The following is an 18,556-nucleotide window of genomic DNA, read 5'->3' on the forward strand; positions in this document are numbered from 1 at the left end:
AGGAATATAAAGACTACTTAGTTTAGAATGAAAAAGAGTAACCACAGGGGAAGAAGGAACTAAGGTATTACCACCCATAAACTCCATAAACCAAATGGATTTCTAATATATGTTTTTTATTAAATAGAGGGGCTTTCTCTGGGTGTTTGAGCAGTGGGTGATGGTCTTCTTTATATTTTTCTGACCTTTACAGATTAGGATAATAATTAATATTACTTTTGGAGTCAAGGATATAACCATAATAGCATAGCGATGGGATATATAAGTAAATAGTATTCAAGAGAGGTAAGGTAAGCTTCAGCGTAGGTCAAGAGAGCTGAAGACAAGGTCTGAACTTAAAGAGGTGGCTGTCATAAGGACACTATGATGTCATTATCAAAGGACAGAGGAAAGGTAACAGAAAAGAGGAATTTTAAAAAACTTTATTTCATATTTTTTCCTAAAAATAAACTTCATAGAAAAACATTATCAGTATCATTTAAAAGACAGAAAGCCACAAACTTAGAAAATGAGATGCAAACATATTTTTAACCCCTTTGGGTGATCAAGACAGACAAGGGTTGATTATTCCAAACCCCCAAAGACTGTATGCCTTCAGTTACTTACAGGACATCTCCTAATCCCTATTTCTGTCAGAATAGGAGGTTCCTTAATAGAAAGCACTGATTTTTAGAACAGTGATGTAGTAAAGTCTTTTTATAAATGTATGTTTTTCATTATAAATGTAAAACCACATATTTCGAAAGAGAAGAAAATTTGCTCATAATATAACTTTGCATTGTCCTTTTTCCATTTGCTGTATATCACATAACTGAATCATCTTATGTTTCTCATAGCCTTCAAAACCACCATGTAAGTGGCCAAGTATCATATATCATAATTTACAAATCTTTCAAATAGGTTGAGTATAGGAAGGCAGCAACACATCCAGTTGGAATGTCATTTAGACAGCTACAGAAAAATATGTTTCTTGGTTGAAGCATTTAGCTCTTTACTTTCTATTTAATACAAGGGTCGCTAATTTTTTCCATGGGCTCCTTAAGTTATCAGTGCCTAAAGAAAAGGACCCTCTCTAGGGACAATCAACATATTTGCTTGTGAGTTGGAAAAGGACGTAGCTAGCATATTTATCAAATGTGTAAGTGGCCCATGAGATGGAGGCATAACAACTATGGTAGATGACCAATTCTGAATCCAAAAAAAATCTGATAGGGTGAAAGAATAATAGGATGACTCAAACAGGACAGCATTTCACAGAGTGAGAGTTAAAATGACTAAGAGTGTTTCTACTAGAGAAAAGAAGCTTTAGAATAAACAAGATCATGTTATGAAATATCTGGGGCCAGACTGGGGGCTGAGGGTCTTTATTATGGAAAGGGAATTTCAAATAGAACTATCATAAAAGATAACCAGGACTCTAAGGCCCAAATTTTTAAAAATTACCTCACAACACATAGAATAAAAACAAATCTGTCAAACAAAAATAATCCACTGTCATTTGTTAATTCTTTCCATAAATATGTACTTTTTAATCTTTTATTTATTTATTTGAGAGTGAGAAAGCATGAGTCAGGGGGAGGGGTAGAGGCAGACAGAGAAGCAGACTCCTTACTCATCAGGGAGCCCAGTGCAGGGTTAGATCCCAGGACCCTGAGATCATGACCTGAGCCAAAGGCAGAGGCTTAACCCACTGAGCCACCCAGGCGCCCCTCCATAAGTATTTATTGAGCACACTTACTAGGTGTGAGTGTCTTGCTAGGCACTGAGGATATGGTGGTAAAAGAGGTGAGCATGATGCCCACCTCAGGGTGGCCCTAAGGGCGCCAAAGAGGGAAGATGAAACAAAACAAAACAATCAAATAAGCTAAAAAAAAAATTTTACAAACTCTGTGTTATAAACAATTAAAGGGCCTGAGATAAAGATTAGTAAGAGGGATGCACTGTAAACAGATGGCCAAGAAAAACCTTTCCATGTACTTGACACTTGAACAGAGACTAAAGCATGAGCAGGAGCCAGTTACGTAAACAGAAATGGCAAGAGCGTTCCAGGCAACTGCTCTGGGGCATAACTGTGTGTGTTTGGAAAAAACAAAAGAAGGCAAATGGTGCTGGAACCTAGTGTGTAAGGAGGGAGATGGTGAGTGAGAACCTTTGAGAAATAGGCAGCCAACGGGCTTTGTGGGCATGGTAAGAAGAGCAGGTTTTTAACCAAAAGGCAATGAGAAGTCGCTGGAGAGCCTTAAACAGGGACGGCCTTGACTGAGTTTTGCTATTAGAAGAGCAGTCTGATGGCAGTATGGAGCATGGGTTAGAGAGAGGCCGAACAAGAAGCAGCAGGCCCGTTAGGAGACTACTGCAGTGGTCTAGGGGAGAGAAGATGTGGGCTCAGCCCATTGTGGTAGAAATGCAGATGGAGAGAAGTGAGCAAAGCCAGGCCGCATCCTAGGAGGAAGTGTGCACGAGGTGCCTGGTGCATCCCTTCTTTGCTGGGATGACCACTCCTCGATCGGATTCTAATCTCGTAAACCCCCTTCCAACTCTGCACCTCTTCAAGAGACAGATTCTAGAAGAGAGACTGGCATGTGAACAAAGCACTTTGTGGATTCAAGACCTTCTTCCTATTGCTCTTCATGCCCAGGCCCCGTTTTTACAAAAATTTTAGCAATGAAAGACCCTAGGTTGGGCCCAATTCCTCCAAAGAGTTAATTACTGGCCTGGCCCTAGGAGGATCAGAATAAAACATGAGCATGTGGAAGGCATCAAGCTTACAATGTGAACATGAGCAGCACTAATGGGAACACTCCCTTGCCAGGCACCGTCCTCATAATTCTACAAATTAGCCAGAGCCTCTGGAATCCCAGTTCTGCAGCTGCTACACAGATGTGGGCTGAGCACTAGGATGGGAGCAGAGAAAGGAGGTTGGAGCATAAAGATGATTTATCCGAATCAAACCAGGACTCTTGGCATTTAAGGGAATGACTGCCATTCCTGTCTGTACAGTGTACCTGGAAAGGGCTTTTCGAAATGCGGATCTGATCATGTCCTCATTTCATCCCAACCTTAAAAGGCTGCTTAGCATTCCTTTTAGGATGAAGACCAAAATCCCTAGCATGGTCTTGAAGTAAGGGGAGCATATGTCCTGCTTTGCCCAAGATAGTTGGGACTTATGACTGTTGTGGTTATTATCAAAAACCCCTCATTTTACTCTCACCAGTGCTTCCATTTGGACAATAAATCCTGTGTTCCCCCCTACCTACAAGGCCCCATATGCTCTTTTCATCCTCATTTCTTGCCATGCTCTGAGATACAGCCACACTGGACTTCTTTCTGTTCCTTCACCCCTCCAGCATCTCTTCTGCTGTGGAGGTGTACATAAGCTGCCCTGCTAGCTGGAAAACTCCTGCACTTCCCTCCCCTCTGCCAGATGAATTTTATTCCCACTCCAGACCTTTCCTGAGCAGGAGAGTTGTCCTTCAACCTCTCTCTAAGCTCCCTATAGATTCCTCTCCTCCTTAGCACCTAGCATATTAGGTTTCATTTTGTTTACATTTATTTGGGTGGTTCTTTGATTAATGATCAACTATCTCCCATTTGAATGAGGGTAGTGACCATGTCTTCTTTACCATTGAAAGTGAAATGCCAACCAGATTTTAACTGAATGAATGGATGGATTTATTTATTAATAAATGAGTTAGCAAAAAAACTCCTGGTTCTTTACTGACTACTCCTGCCAAAACCAATAAACAAAAACAACAAATTTAAAAAACAGTGTATTAATAAACTAGGAAAATGTTGAGAAATGACTTGAGATCTTTGGTATAGATTTATTGTTCTGCGTGTATATATTCCAAGTAAGTACTGCCTTCCATACTAGTCACCTCTTACAAGCTGGACCATTATCCCAAAGACATAGCAATAATTCAGTGAATTTCTAAAACTCCTCTTTGGAACTTGCCTGAAAAGTCTCAGTATGTTCTAGTGGAGCTCTTCAATAACGGCAAAACTACAACCTTCAGAGGGAAGTTCTGATTGTCGGAAAAGCCAACTGGCATTTTGTATCAAGTCTGATGAACGAGCCTGGAGACCAAGTCAAACAGGGGTGATAAGGTCAAAAATGAAGTGAAACTTGACAGAGACCAAATCTCTAAAGTGTCTCCAAAACTGGCTCAGAAAGTAATTGCAAACATTTTGGTAGCAAGTGTGGAAGAAGGAAAAAAGCATCCAATGGGACCTTTTTGAAAGATAAGCCCTGTTTTTTCATTTGAAAATGTATAGAAAATCAACCTCCACAAATTCCTCAGAATGACAATCCCTCCTCCAAACTGTGTGGTGCTTTTGAGCTTACAAAGTGCTTTCCCCAAGTTATCCTTTCAATAAGTGACCACTCTAAGAGATTTTGCTATGTTCATTTTGAAGAGCAAGGCAAATAGGTTTGAGGAGGTAGGGAGTGGAAAATGAGCTCTCCTGGGGTCATGAGTCATGAAGGCTTTAAAGAAATCTAACACCTCCCAGGACTAAGCACGACTGGAAAAACAAATACCAGTTCCCCAAGACAGCATCACAATACATTCCAGCCAAGTGTGGACACCCCTCAGAGCCCACCTGTTTATGCTCCTTCACCCCAGATCTGCTAGGTCCTGCCCCAGGACTGACAAACAAAACTCAGCTCTGAAATTCCATTAGCACCACCAGAATGTTTGCCTAGTAGCTTCTGGATGGAACAGGAGGAGAAAAAGCATTTTCTGAGCCCCACCTTAAATATGCAGGAGCCAAGAGCAAAGAAGAGTTACAGAGCCTAGAGCTTTGGATCTGCTTTATGTGACCTACTTTATGGCCCTTGAAATGCACTGGGAAAAATTGAGAATTAATATGTTGGGGAATTCTAGAAAGCTTATGTCTTGATAGCTCTTCATCTTCCCACTCTTAACCATCTGGTGTCAAATCTAGTTTTAGTTTCAGAATTTCAATGAAATAAATTGGTATAAATAAATTGGTATGTTTTTCCTCCTTGCTACCACTAATACATTAGCCTTCTATTTCCAATCCAGAGTGCAAGGAATTTCAACCACTTGGAACACGATCTCCTCTATCCTAAGTATGAGTCAGGAGACATTAAGGCCAAAGAAGTCACCTAAGATTCACAGAAATGCACTGTTCATTGTGTTGTGGGTGGCAAGAGAAGGTCAAGGAAGTAAAAAACAAATGATCTGGACCCAGGTTGAGGCAGTATAACAAGAAAGACAACCATGACTGGACAAGTCAAAGTTTAGACCAAGCTGACAAAGGATAATCTTGGAACAAGCACCAATCTGGGAATTGCTCAAAACATTCCAGGTGACCAAAATGCCTCCAAATATCTAGTGTCCGGGCTATTGACTGAGGGGAAGTTTTTTTCCTGGCCTCGTGCCTTGGCAACAAATAGAATCTAAGGTGTTTATCTCTCCAGCTTGTTAGATTCATTTTTAACCAGTCCTTAAGAAAGGTCTGCTCCCCCCTGGGGTAAGTAAAAGTAGATACTATCAATTTAGTGAAAGTAGATACTATCAATTTAGTGAAAGTGGATGCTATCAATTTTTCTGGGAAGCAGGTATTAATTAACTTGGGATGGTCCCAGAAAATCCAGAACTTGCCATCCTTCTTATAACAGATGCATTCTCTGTGGATGACCTCCAACTCACTCCATTTTTCCCAAAGAAAACAAGTGGAATGACGTCCCTTTCTGAGCCAACTGAAACCAACCAACATGTCCTCCAGCTGGTCTCTAACAACGTACAATATGTCCTGAAACCACAAACCAAATCATCCAGCATTCCCTGACAAACAAGAAAAGACCTGATATTTATCAGGACGGCCAGACATTTGCCTCTATGACTAAACATGTTATGTCCAGAGTCCCAGGGAAAGCTACCATCTCCCATTCCAGGCATCCAAGCCCTCAGATATATACACCTGCCGCACCTCTAACCCCATCTATTTTCCAAAGAGAGGAGTACCTTCCATGGCCATGTTGGTGACAGATTTTCAAAGGGTTGTTTTAAGATGATGAGTGCAATAGCAGTGCTTCTCGTACTTGAACGTAGGGTCTTGTTAACATGCAGTAAGTCTGGCACAGGCCTGAGAGTCTACAGTCTAAAAAGCTCCCAAGTGACGCTGAGGCTGCTGGCCAATGGGCCACATTTTGAGTACAAAAAGCCTCTAGCATGTATTTTAAAGGCTTAAGGATATCTTAGATATTTTTAATGCTGACATGAAGGAAAGCTTCCCAATTAAATATGTACCCCAAAAGCAACATGGTGTAAAGAAAAGTAGAAAAAGAGGGGAATAGAGGAGAAAATATAAGGGGATAGACTGAGAGGAAAGTGGAAGGGGAAAGAAAGAAGGGGAAAAGGGAAGAGGAAAAAGAAAAGAAGAGAGAGATAAGAATGGAAGAAGAAAAATGCATTAAGTTAAGTTAGGCTAGAGAAGAAGAAAATAAGTATGGGTTCAATTGCTTTCTTTGGCATAAGTGGGAAGAAGCAGCTCCACCCCCACTGCCTGTAGCACCAGAAGGTTGTTTCCATTCCAAAGGTGTTCCACTGCAATAATATCCCTAATTACTTTATTTTCACAACTGTTGGTCAATCACTCACAGACTTATAACAGAGTCTCCTAGTCCAATCCAGTGACTTTCAAACTTTTTATCATAGCTCACCTGAAAAAATACACACACACACACACACACACACACACACACACACACTGAGCAGGAAGATTCAGTTCCTGGTGAGAACCATTTCCTGACTTGGAGGAGGCTACCTTCTCACTTTGTCTTCACATAGACAGGGAGACAGAATGAGCTCTGGTCTCTCGCCTTCTTCTAAGGACACTAAACTCATCATGGGGGTTTGTCTTCATTACTTCATCTAAACCTAATTACTACCCAAAGACCCCACTCCTAATGCCATCATATGGGGATTAGGGCTTCAACATAATGAATGGGGAGTGGACAATAGTCAGTCCATAACACTATTTAAAAAATCATCCGAGGGGCGCCCGGGTGGCTCAGTTGGTTAAGCGGCTGCCTTCGGCTCGGGTCATGGTTCCGGGGTCCTGGGATCGAACCCCACATCGGGCTCTCAGCAGAGAGCCTGCTTTTCTCTCTGCCCCTCTCCCTGCCACTCTGCTTACTTATGCTCTCTCTCTAGCTGTCAAATAAACAAATAAAATATTAAAAAAAAATCATCTGAAACTTAGTGCCTCAAAATACTTATTAACTCTCTTGGTTGTATGAGTTGACAGGGATCAGGATCAGGTAGGTTGTTCTTATTTGGGATCTCTCATGCAGTTGTAATCATGTGTTAGCTGGATGTCCAAGATGGTGCATTTGCATGCTGACAGCTGATGACAACCATCAGCTGGGAGCACAGCTGGAGCTGTCAACCAAAGTGAATACATGTAGCTTCTCCATGTGATTTGAGCTTCTCATAACATGCATGGCAGCTAGATTCCAAGACACACTGACCCAAGAACACACATTCCAAAAAGGCCCAGTTGACAGTTAAGTGATTTCTACATTACCTGTACATTGGTAATTAGGTACTGAATCTTGATGAAATTCAGCTTCTATCTTTTTGGCAAGAGTTTTTTCCAGGTGACAGTTCCATTAGGAGGGATATAATACCTGCTTGTTTGTCTTTTCATGATAACAGTCACTGATGCCTAGAAAAAATAATTTATCAAGAGTTCAAACTTGCATTTTTCAAAGATCATTCTGGCTATAGTGCAAGTTATCTTTAAAAGGAATAAATGTAACAGCTATGTGCTGCTTCATGAGTCTAACAATCAAAACCAAGTCAGAACGACAGGAAGATTTTGGGGTACTTCATCATGGCTTGCTTACCCTAATAGTCTATAAAAATAAGTAAGTTCAGTCATAGTAATTTTAGGGTGGAGTCTTTTGGGTTAAAGACATGGTTAAATTATCATGTCAACTATGAAGAAAGACAGTTTGTCTTCTTTTTTGCTAATTTTAATACCTTTTATTTCTTTTTGTTGTCTGATTGCTCTTGCTAGGACTTCTAGTACTATGTTGAACAAGAGTGGCGAGAATGGGCATCCTTGTCATGTTCCTGATCTGAAGGGAAAGGCTCTCATCTTTTCCCATTAAGAATGACATTTGCTGTGGGTTTTTCATAGATGGTTTTCATGAAATTGAGGAATGTTCCCTCTATCCTTACACTCTGAAGAGTTTTAATCAGGAAAGGATACTGTATTTTGTCAAATGCTTTTTCTGCATCAATTGAGAGGGTCATATGGCTCTTGTCTCTTCTCCGATTAATGTGTTCTATCAGACTGATTGATTTGCAAGTGTTGAACCACCCTTACATCCCAGGAGTAAATCCCACCTGGTCATGATAGATAACCCTTTTAATGTATTGTTGGATCTTCTTAGCTAGGATCTAATTGAGAATTTTGGCATCATTTTATGGATGACTTTATGATAATTAGCCTCCATGACATGATTTAAGGGAGGCATTATTAGACCCATATTAGAGGTGGAGAAACTATAGACATGGGAAGTTATTTTCCAATCCAAGGCCACCCAAAGTGTCAGGGATGAAAATGAGGTCAAGAACCAAAACCTATGGTTCATCAGCCCTCAGTCTAAGCCAGGAGACATTTTCTCTGAAGAATGTTTATGCTCTGATTTGGAAGTCTACATTAAAAGTGAAGGATAGAAGAGCAGAAAAGAGCTGGTCTAAATATTGGTCTATAATTCTCCTTTTTGATGAGGTGTCTGCCTGGTTTGGGGACCAAGGTAATGCTGGCCTCATATAGAATGAGTTTGGAAGTTTTCCTTCTGTTTCTATTTTTTTGAAGCAGCTTCAGGAAAAGAGGTATTATTTCTTCTTTGAATGTTTGGTAGAATTCTCCTGGGAATCCATCAGGACCTGGACTCTTGTTTTGTGGGAGGTTTTTTTGTTTTTTGTTTTTTTTTAAGATTTTATTTATTTATTTGTCAGAGAGAGAGCAAGCGAGAGCGAGCACAGGCAGACAGAGTGGCAGGCAGAGTCAGAGGGAGAAGCAGGCTCCCTGCGGAACAAGGAGCCCGATGTGGGACTCGATCCCAGGATGCTGGGATCATGACCTGAGCTGAAGGCAGCTGCTTAACCAACTGAGCCACCCAGGCGTCCCTTGTGGGAGGTTTTTGATCACTGCTTCACTTTCATTACTGGTTATTGGTCTATTCAGATTGTCAGTTTCTTTCTGCTTCAGTCTTGGTAGTTTACAGATTTCCAGGAAGGCATCCACTTCCCCAGGATGATTAATTTATTGGTGTATAGTTATTGATGATAATTTCTAATAATTATTTCTATTTCCTTGTTGTTAGTTGTGATCTCTTCCCTTTATTAATTCGTAACTTTATTAATTTGGGTTCTTTCTCTTTTCTTTTGGATAAGCCTGGCCAGTAGCTTGTCGGTCTTATTAATTCTTTCAAAGAAATAGCTTCTAGTTTCGTTGATCTGCTCTACTGTATTTCTGGCTTCTAATTCATTGATCTCTCCTCTCATCTTAATTATTTCTCTTCTGCTTGGCTTAGGCTTTATTTGTTGTTCTTTCTCCAGTTCTTTAAGGTGTAAAGCTTATGGTTTCACTTATATGTGGAGCATGAAGGACATTAGGAGAAGGAAGGGAAAAATGAAAGGGGGGAAATCAGAGGAGGAGACGAGCCATGAGAGACTATATGGACTACAGGAAACAGACTGAGGGTTTCAGAGGGGGGATGGTTTAGCTCAATGATAGGTATTAAGGAGGGCAAGTATTGCACGGGGTACTGGGTGTTATATGAAAACAATGAATTGTGGAACACTGCATCAAAAACTAATGATGTACTGCATAGTGACTAACATACATAATAAAATAAACAAACTCAATGGGAAGAAATAAAAGGAAAAATTGGGCATACACTTTCACTGATATTATTCAATTACTAGAAAAAGATTTCCATTAAAAAAATTTTTTTTTATTTTTATTTTTTATAAACATATGTTTTTATCCCCAGGGGTACAGGTCTGTGAATCACCAGGTTTACACACTTCACAGCACTCACCAAAGCACATACCCTCCCCAGTGTCCATAATCCCACCCCCTTCTCCCAAACCCCCTCCCCCCAGCAACCCTCAGTTTGTTTTGTGAGATTAAGAGTCACTTATGGTTTGTCTCCCTCCCAATCCCATCTTGTTTCATTTATTCTTCTCCTACCCACTTAAGCCCCCATGTTGCATCACCACTTCCTCATATTAGGGAGATCATATGATAGTTGTCTTTCTCTGCTTGAAATAAAACATAAAGCATCTACCCTTGAAGATTAACCAAAAAAATGAATACACACCACAACTAGGATGGATATGTGTACTATTAAATATTTGGTTTCTTTAAATGCTTGTTTCTTCTCTCCTTTCTCTTTTTTTAAAGATTTTATTTATTTATTTGAGAGAGATAGTGTGTGTGTGTGTGTGTGTGTGTGTGTGTGAGAGAGAGAGAGAGAGAGAGAGAGAAAGAGAGAACGTGAGAAGGCGGAGGGTCAGAGGGAGAAGCAGACTCCCTGTCAAGCAGGGAGCCCAACGCAGGACTCGATCCCAGGAGTCCAGGATCATGACCTGAGCCAAAGGCAGTCGCTTAACCAACTGAGCTACCCCGGCACCCTCTTCTTTCTCTTCTTTTATCTCTTTCTTTTCCTTCCTCTACTATTAACCTCCTACCCTCCCCCCCACCACCTCTCTCTTACTTTTTGTTTTTTCAGATAAGAAAATATCTTGAGATTTTTAAAAACTAAAGGCAGCAAATAAAAATGTAACAAGACTACAAATACTGTGATAAAAGCTGCTTTTATCAAGACATTTTCTTAATTGAGGAGTACATACCCCACTGTAGGAGCCATGGTCAGAATTCTTACCAGAAGGTGAGAGTGCATTTCAGCAATAAACCAAACCCTACCTGCATGACCTGAGAGGGCACAGAGCAGCAGAGAGGATAGAACGTGAGCAGTGGCATCTGAAACCTCAGCTGGATTCCCAGCTCCACCACACACTGTATCATCACTGCTACTGTCCAAGCAGGTGGTACTTCTCGTGCTTTCGCAGGCCTTCCACCCACTTGTGGATGGTGTTCGAATGCAGAATCTGATTCAGTTAGTGTTGGCATGGGGCCTGAGATTCTGCATTTCTGATAAGCTCCCAGGTGACATGCTAGACTGTGGACCACACATGGAGAAGGAGGCCCTACAATCTATAGGAGCCACGGTCTCTCCACTGAAAGTCAATCCTATGTAAGTTTTTCCTATGTTAAACAGTATTCTCCCCACTGGATCATGAGCATATCAGGTGACATAATCACTGCCTTAATGATCCCTATTAGTTGAAAATATTTACCAAGTAACTTTATAATAAATGGTATCACTTACTCCTTGACCACAGGGTATTTATGGTAACCTACTTCAAGTAACGCTGCACGTGAAAAAAGAGATCCGGCACTGCCCTGTGCAAAGAGCAGACAGCAAGACAGTTTGGAAGCCCACCAAGAAGCAATACTCTTGTCTCTGTCCAAGAGAAGCCAAGATTACCACAGGGCTGAAATCTGGGTGGCCCTTTGGGTTTCCAGTGCAGATCAGAAGCACACACCGAAAAATGACTTTATGATAATTAGCCTCCACGAACTGCTTTAAAGGGAGGCATTATTAGACCCATATTAGAGGCAGAGAAACTATAGACATGGGAAGTTATTTTCCCACCCAAGGCCACCCAAAGTGTCAGGGATGAAAATGAGGTCAAGAACCAAAACCTACGGTTCATCAGTCCTCAGTCTAAGCCAGGAGACATTCCCTATGAAGAATGTTTATGCTCTGGTTTAGAGGTCTACATTAAAAGTGAAGGATAGAAGAACACAAAAGAGCTGTAGATTTGTTTCTATTTGTGATGATTTTGACTTTATTTATTGTCAAAAGCATTTTTCACTATCCTCATTTCTTGTTTGTCTTTCATTATTGTGCCTGTGCCCATGTGACTTAGACATGTTATTTAACCTCTCTGTGCCCCTCTTTCCTCACCAGTGAAAAACTGGGATCCTCACAGAGGATGAGATGACATAGCGCATGCATGGAATGTTAGCAGTCTGGCATGTGGTAGGCATTACCTAAGTGTTAGATATTCCTACACAGATAGCCCAATACATCTTCTCAATCATAATGCAGTTCTGCCCCTGGCAGGAGCCAAGAGCTGCTCTGCTTTGTCCTCCTGGATGCCAGAATGGTGCTGAATTTAGAGTAGGCTTAAAAAATGATTTCCTGTCTGAATCCCAAAGACCAACAGCTTCTCAATGTGACTCAATTCCCTTACTAAGCTTCATACTGTATAGACACACCCCTCTGAATTTCCCAGAATATTTACCATTATTTACATGAGATATCCAGTTTCCAAGAACATTTCGTAAGTTAACATGATTTTCTCAATGTTTTATAATCTTCAAAGTGATTTCACAAACACCCTCCCATTTAAACCTTTTAACAGACTACGAAAAAGGCAAAATCTTAATGTGTCCATTTTACAGATGGGGAAACTGAATCCTTCTGAAGTAAAGTAATTTCCTTAAGGTCATACTGATTATTGGTAATAATAATAATAGTTACTACTATTGAGAACTTTGAAGACTTAATAGTAGATTAAACAAATGAAATTGCTGATATTCTACCATGTTTAACATACACAAAGAAGGTAACCTCATACTACTTAACCTAAATGAGAAGTGTATCATGTCATTTAATTCTCATATCAATCCTATAAGGTAAGGGAAAACCTCTATTTTAACAACAAAGGGAATGAAGCCCTGGAAGTAAATATGCTTACCTAAGAACAAGCAATGGAGCTAGGAGTCAAACCCAGACCAGGATGAGTCCAAAACACATACTAGTAGCTCTCCCACTCCACCTCTCTAGTATAGAGCTAGGAAATGGTGGAGCTTGCACTGCTAGCTGGATCTCTATTAATCAAACATTTTCTTTGTATTAAAAAATAGCATGTTTATACTAAATATCCATCACCACAGAAAGGAAAAAAGATGAGAAAGCTGAGCCTCAGAAAGCTTTCATGGCTTGGTCAGTCACACAGCTACTAAATGTTGGAGTTGGGACTCAAATAAGTTATGCACCTTCAAAGTCTGGGCTCTTCACCATCAAATCAGAGGTTCCCCAATCACCTGGGGACATTTTAAAATTTCTAATGTCCAGGTGACTCTGCAGACAAATGAAAGCACAGCCCCTTGAGGTGGAACACAAGTTGTGGGTAGTTTTTGAAACTCCTAAGGTAATCCCAATGTGCAGACAAGCTTGGGAACTCCTGCACGACACTCTATCCCTTCCAACCTGTCTCGTACCTCTTCTACCACATGCACCTACTGACTGATAAAATCTGACCCTGAGTTCTGCCATCAGTGCAACCACACAGTAGTGATCTTTACTGTGCTTTGTAGAGAGTGAATGCCTATTTCCCAGACACATTCTGGAGAGAGCTCCAAGCAGAAACCAAAACAAGTCACAGCAAAGGGCCAACGACAGTACTTTACCGTTGACAACAATCAGCTGTCACCAAGGCTGAAATGGAAACCACTTCATCTAGGGAGGCCCTTCATTCTCCTGAGTGCTTAGCTTTGGCTTCAATAGACAGCCTGAACCAGGATGGCTGAACTTAGCTGGTGTCTGGCTGGGGAGAGAGAGAGAGGTGCTGGTCAGCCTTGCTGAGTGGGACAGCCCTCTGCCTTCCCTATTACTCACATTCGCCATATGCAGGGTCAGTGCATGCTACCGAAGGTAAGCTGGGAAGCATGCATTCCCACCCACTGTGTCCAGCCACCACCAGTTCAAAATACTTCATCTTTATGAACTTCGCTTATTCTTAAAAATATGCTTGATTCCTGCAAGCCAAGTCCGTGGAAAAATAACGGAAACCAAATGCCAGGGAAATGGCGCCAAGGCAAACACATGTGAGCTCTGAAATAACAAGAGATACTGTGGTCACATCTGACCTTCTGAACTGTGCTATGGTTCCCTGCTGCTGAAGGGGTGCATGGTAATACTTTATTTGTAATGCAGAAGAGCTTGGTTTTTAAAGAGATGGCCTTTGTTAGGGCCTCAGCTAAGGGGCCAGAAATAATATTTTGAGGAACGACTTTTTTTTAAAGGCCACACTTTACTTTCCATAAGCTCAGAATCTTCTGATTTCTATCTGTCAATGATGAATATGCAAGACCTCCAGAATTTCTACAAGTGTTGTCTTTTGGTTATACCAATATTTGGGTGCAGTCTAACATAGACTGGGTTCACTTGTTTATTTTAGCAGCCTGCAAAAGATAAATGTGGAAGGACCTAGATGGAAAAGAAAAATGTGGGGTGCCTGGGTGGCACAGTCGGTTGAGAATCTGACTCTTGGTTTCGGCTCAGGTCATGATCTCAAGGTCATGAGATCAAGCCCTACATCCAGCTCTGCACCCAGCACTGAGTCTCCTTGGGATTCTCTCTCTATCTCCCTCTGCCCCTCCCACTACACGCTCTCTCTCTCTCTCTCTCTCAAATAAATAAATAAATCTTAAAGAAAAAAAAAAAAAGTAAAGTAAAATGACCCAGGTCAAAAGTGAATTCAGAGAGGTCTGCTGGTTTCCACACTAACCAGTTTGGTTCCCAGCAGTGGGCAGTCTCAGACCTGCTGGGGTGTGTGCTGCCAGCAGTTACATTCCTATGAGATGCCAGTAACTACATTTTTGGGCACACAAAACAAGTCACCAGGAAGAATCTGTTCTATGTTAGCATTACCAAGAAAAGACCACAAGCTACAGAGTTTATGCAAATGAAGATTGGTTCCCATGGAAAATATTCCAGTATTAAAATAATAGCCAAGTCTGTCTAAGAGTAAAACACTTATTTTCATACTGTTTTTCAGATAATATTCTTTTCCTTTAGTTACATTATTTGCTGCCTATCTAGAAAATGTGTGTCTTGAAGAGAAAAAATACACAGTAAGACTAGCTTTATTGTAATTAGTGTGGGGGAATATACTCTATAAAAGTAATAATAATAGCAAATACTTTGTAGTACTTACTATGTGTTCAGGCACACAGTAAAAATCTTAACCTGCTTTTCATGTATTAATAGATTTAATCCTCACAAACAGTGATTGCTCTTGTGTCCTGAAGCTTTATTTTTATTTTAATGGATCACATTTATCAATCTTTTCATCTGTCCTTCTTCTTGTTTAGAAATCAAAAAATCAAAACATTAAGAAGAGAAAAAAATGCCCTAATCATAGAAATATTTCTCCTGTATTTTCTTTTCTTTTTTTTTAAGATTTTACTTATTTATTTGATAGACCGAGATCACAAGTAGAGAGAGAAGCAGGCAGAGAGAGAGGAGGAAGCAGGCTCCCTGCTGAGCAGAGAGCCCGATGCAGGGCTCGAGCCCAGGACCCTGGGATCATGACCTGAGCTGAAGGCAGAGGTTTTAACCCACTGTGCCACCCAGGCGCCCCTCTCCTGTATTTTCTTTTACAAGGTTTAACTATTCAGTTTTGATATTTGAATTTATAATTTATCTGGAATTTATTTTGGATTAAAACATGAGGTAAGAACAGAATATATATTTTTCCAAACAGAAAACCAGTCTTTCTAGTATCACTTATCCCCAATACTACCATCTTTCCACATTGATAATGTCACATTCCTCATATGCTGACTTTACATATCTTTGTGAGTTGGGCTATGGGCTCTGTTGTCTATTCCTGCCACAACACCACACAACATTAATCACTTACAGTTTTACAATAAGTTTTTATCTGGTAGAATAATCCCAACAACCCTCCCCACCATCTTGTCTCTCTCTTTTTTTAAATTTATTTTTTTTATTATGTTCAATTAGCCACTGTATAGTACATCATTAGTTTTTGATGTAGTGTTCAATGATTCATTAGTTACGTATAACACCCAGTGCTCATAATAGCATGTGCCATATACCAATACCCATCACCCACTCCCCCCACTCCCCTCCCCTCTGAAACCCTCAGATTGTTTCCTGGGGTCCACAGTGTCTCATGGTTCATCTCCCTCTCTGATTTCTCCCCCTCCAGATTTACCTTTCTTCCCCTATGGTCCTCCGTGCTATTGCTTATGTTCTATATAGAGTGAAACCATATGACGTCTCTCTGCTTGACTTACTTCACTTAGCATAATCTCCTCCAGCTCCATCCACATCGATGCAAATGGTGGGTATTTATCATTTCTGATGGCTGAATAATATGCCATTGTATATATGTACCACATCTTCTTTATCCATTCAACTGTTGAAGGGCATTTCCTCTTTTTGATAGTGACCTCTGACCTTTCATATCAAGCTTACAATTACCTGATTAAGTTCTAGGAAAAACTCTACTGAGATTTTTGTTGCAATTTCTAAGTTAACTTGGGAGAATTGATATCTGCTTGATACTGAGTCATCACCTCAATGAAGATGGTACCATTTCTCTATTTCTATAGCCTTTCTCCTCACCCTCCGCCATTGACAAAAGGAGTCTTTGTCTTATTTCTGAAAAATATTTTAACAATTCCTCCTTAAAAATATTTACTTGGGTTTTTAGTAGACACCCTTCATTAATTAAGCAAGGTTTCTCTATTCCTATTTTGCTTGGAGTTGGCTACAAGAGTTTTAATTATAAATAGGTATTAAATTTTATCAAGTTCTATTGAGACAATTACATGGTTTTTCTCCCTAAATCTTTTTCATGTCAAACCATGTTTGCATTCCTCCGATAAATCCAATTTTTTTCTTTAATTCCCTTTATTTATTTTACTCATACCCTCATCTATCTCCCCTCTGGCAGTCACCTGTTTGTTCTCTGTATTTAACAGCACCCCTTCTTTCTTTGTTTATTCATTTGTTTTGTTTCTTAAATTCCACATATGAGTGAAACAAATGGTATTTATCTTTCTCTCACTTATTTTCTTAGCATTACATCTTATAGGTCCATCCATGTTGCTGTAAATGTCAAGATCTCATTCTTTTTATGGCTGAGTAATATTCCATTATATATATATATATATATTCCATTATAATATTCCATTTTATATATATATAAATATATATATATATAAAATGAAGGTTGATATATATATATCAACCTTCTTTATACATTTATCTATGGACACGGGTTGCTTCCATATCTTGGCAATTGTAAATAATGCAATTATGCATTATTTGCAATTACATTTGCAATTGTAAATAATGCAATTATGTAAATTATTATTTACAATAATAATTGTAAATAATGCTGCAATAAACATAGGAGTGCATGTATCTTTTTGATCTTTTTGAATTCATGTTTTTGTTTTCTTTGGGTAAATACTCAGGGGCAAAATTACTGAATCACATGGTAATTCTATCTTTATTTTTTGAGGAACCTCCATACTATTTTCCACAGTGGCTGCATCAGTTTCCATTTCCACTAACAGCGCATGAGAATTCCTTTGTCTCCACATCCTCACCAACATTTGTTGTTGCTTGTCTTTTTAATTTTAGCCATTCTGACAGGTGTGAGGTGATATCTCATTGTGGTTTTGATTTGCATTTCCCTGGGTGATTAGGGATATTGAGCATATAGTATTTTGCTTATTTATACACATATATTTATAAATGTGGTCAGTTCATAATCTTTCCTTCTGGTGGTCTCCTTGTATCAGTTGGAAAATGTTCCCTATTTTCTGCTCTTTGATAAAATTGGCATTAGTATATGTTTATTTGTTCCTTGAATGTTTAGCCAAACTAAACATGTTTAGTTTAGCCAATCTGGTCCTATGGAAGGACCAAGGAGTAAACTATTAACAACCGATTCCATTTCTTTAATGATAAAGACTGTACTCCTATTTCTATATCTTCTTGGGATAGTTTTCGTAAGTCACATTTTTCTAGAACATTGATCATTTCTGTCTTTTTAAATCTATTGGCATAATACTATCTTCTTGTTTATCTTTATTACAATCTGTAGTTATGAATCCCTTCTCATTTCTACACTACAGGGTTTTATGAACAATAAATGAGAGACCTGTTAAGCCCTAGTCACACTACCTGGAACAAAGAAAGTAGCTGTAATCAATAACCCCAAGCAGTAAGACTTATTGTTAGTACTGTTTATAGAGAACAGAACTAGTACCATACAATGAGGAGATAAATGATACACAGTTGTACTAAGGGGCCCCCCATTTCTTATGGAGGGGGGGATACTAATATATCCTATCTAGTGCCAATTAAAAAGAATTGTGCTCCTGAGTATATGTGTGTATGTGTGTGTGTTTTGTATTGTTCAGGAGAGGAACAGTTTCAGTAATTCTGGCACAAGAAGCATAGCATGTTCTAATGAGAGTTGGGTAACTAAGGCACCTTGCTGCTATTTCTGAGAAAGCAAGATATTGTACTAAGGGAGCCAAAACAATTTTTCATCTTTGATCTTATCATGAATTCTATCCCTCCCCACTAAAAAACTACCAC

At 39.7% G+C, this 18,556-nt stretch overlaps 1 long non-coding RNA gene across 1 annotated transcript in view; it reads right to left on the reverse strand.

Moving 5' to 3' along the window:
• The window catches only part of LOC116598331, a 217,074-nt gene that overhangs the window by 190,233 nt on the left and 8,285 nt on the right, over positions 1-18,556 (reverse strand). The window contains exon 2 of the long non-coding RNA XR_004289038.1: positions 7,558-7,698. This is a non-coding gene — a long non-coding RNA (uncharacterized LOC116598331). The remainder of the gene's footprint in view (positions 1-7,557; positions 7,699-18,556) is intronic.

The sequence above is a fragment of the Mustela erminea genome, chromosome 9 (genome assembly GCF_009829155.1).
Source record: "Mustela erminea isolate mMusErm1 chromosome 9, mMusErm1.Pri, whole genome shotgun sequence".
Classification (NCBI taxonomy): Eukaryota; Metazoa; Chordata; class Mammalia; order Carnivora; family Mustelidae; genus Mustela; species Mustela erminea.